The sequence below is a fragment of the Salvelinus sp. IW2-2015 genome, linkage group LG5, assembly GCF_002910315.2.
Source record: "Salvelinus sp. IW2-2015 linkage group LG5, ASM291031v2, whole genome shotgun sequence".
NCBI classification, from domain to species: Eukaryota; Metazoa; Chordata; class Actinopteri; order Salmoniformes; family Salmonidae; genus Salvelinus; species Salvelinus sp. IW2-2015.
This window is the reverse complement of record NC_036844.1, coordinates 21,478,855-21,480,976: the sequence shown is the minus strand read 5'-3', so window position 1 is coordinate 21,480,976 and position 2,122 is coordinate 21,478,855. Positions and strand designations below refer to the sequence as shown.

The window sequence follows — 2,122 nt, the reverse complement described above, 5'->3', positions numbered from 1 at the left end:
GTTCTCTTACAAGGTCAGTGTGAGAATCCATGCCCTCTCTCTTTCTCTCTCTCCCACCTGGTTCTGCTGTCTTTGTCGAAAACTTCTCTCCTCCCTCTTCCCTTCTCTCTAACTCTGTCTCCAGGTGTTCCAGACCCTTCAGCTACAGAGCCAGTCAGTATGCTGACAGGACTGGGTGTTTACAGTTCTCTATCAACCCTCCCTCTCTCTCTAACTCCTCTCGGTGTTCCAGCACCTCCATGCTACAGGCCAGTCCAGGTATGGTGACAGAGCTGGGTGTACAAGTCTCTATCTGAACCCTCCCTCTCTCTCGTAACTCTCTCAGGTGCCAACCCTCCATGCTACAGGCCAGCCAGTATGGTGACAAGGACTGGGTTTACAGGTCTCTATCTAACCCTCCTCTCTCTCTAACTCTCTCTCAGGTGTTCCAGACCCTCCATGCTACAGGCCATCCAGTATGGTGACAGACTGGGTGTTACTGTCTCTATCTAACTTCACCCAGAGAACCCCAGTCGCCAATGGCCATGTGGAGTCTGTCTTGCTTCTTCATCTCTGCCTCCAACCTCCCAGTGGGTCTCTGCTCTGTATCCTTACTAGAGAGGGGATGGGTGTAGTGTGTTGTCTGTCTGTCTGTGTGTTGTCTGTCTGGGTCTGTGTGTTCTCTCTGTTGTGTGTGTGTGTGTGTGTGTTCTTCTCTGTGTGTGTATCTGTGTGTATCTTGTTGTGTGTGTCTTGTGTGTTCTCTGTGTGTGTGTGCTATCTCTGTGTGGTGTATGTGTCTCTGTGTGGAAGTAGAGCATATTGTCCTCCATCTTGTTCCCCCCCCAGCTGCCCATGTGTTCTCTGTGTGTAGTGGTAGAGAAGTAGAAGTCATATTGTCCTCCATCTCTCCTTAACCCTCCTCCCCCAGCCTGCCCCATGTCATCAGTCGTATGGGTAAGAGTGACGTGGTGGACATCAGCCTGTTCTGTCTGGTAGCCCTGGACTTCTACAGACACCAGCTAGATGAAGAGTTGGACCGCAGAGCCTTCCAGTCCGTCTTCCAGACCGTAGCCTCACCTGGCAACACCTATCAACAACTACTGGACTGTCTGCAGAGATCCACCAAGACACATCACTCTGAGAGAGAGATGTAGCTCCTATCACCAGACATCACAGAGAGAGGGGGGGGGCAAGAGGGAGAGACAGAGGGAAGAGGGGAGAGAGAGAGAGGGAGACAGGTAGACGGAGGGAGACATGGAGACGGAGGAGGGAAGGGAGGGAGAGAGGAGGAGAGAGAGAGACGGAGGGAGGAAGAGAAGACGGAGGAGGGAGAGAGAGACGGAGGGAGGGAGACAGGAGAGAGAGACGGAGGGAGGGAGGGAGACAGACGGGGAGGGAGGAGACAGGACGGAGGGAGGGAGGGAGACAGACGAGGGAGAGAGAGAGGGAGAGAGACAGTGACAGAAGAGAGGGAGAGACCAAACGGACGGACACACAAACTAGTCTTTCTTTGTCCAAATCAGATGGCCTCATCTCCTTTCCCTCTCAGCTGCTGACCTGACATAGTTGAAGAGCCAAAGGAAAGCGACATGACAGATAACGTAGTGTCTTACTGTACTAGACATACAGGAAAGCAGAGAGCTGACAGAGGAAGGAAGCCAATTTAGAGTGTGAGGACACTGCTAGCTAGCTACAGGCCCGTACTTGACTCTCTCCTTCTAGAGAAATAATTGAAAGAAAGAATAATTGTCTCATTAAGATTATTTGGTTCCGCCTGCACCCTCGTTTCCCCCCGGACCATTCATTAAGACGGACAACAACACACCCACTCGTACATGACATGAGGACTTCTAGCACCTTGATGACGAACTAAGAAAAATAATATTCAATCCTCCCCCCAAAAAAGAGTAAAAAAACCTGGTATTGTATATTTTCCTGTGAGGACTTGTACTTCATTGGTTGTGGTGTGAAATAAGATACGATAAAAAAAAAAAAAATATCTAAAGTATTTCCTAATATTTAAAAGTTCCATACTTCTATTTTTCAGTGTGTTGTTTTGTACAAACGGCAAAGTAATGATTTAAACTGACTGCAGGTGTTGCTTTGATAGTGGGTCTATTGCATCCCAAAGTATACTCTA

At 49.2% G+C, this 2,122-nt stretch overlaps 1 long non-coding RNA gene across 1 annotated transcript; it reads left to right on the top strand.

The window, feature by feature from the left end:
- The first annotated feature begins 196 nt into the window (after positions 1-196).
- Positions 197-1,164, top strand: LOC139027704 (uncharacterized). The gene is made up of 3 exons (XR_011479830.1): positions 197-258; positions 457-584; positions 911-1,164. It is a non-coding gene; the product is annotated as an uncharacterized lncRNA (long non-coding RNA).
- The last annotated feature ends 958 nt before the right edge of the window (positions 1,165-2,122 follow it).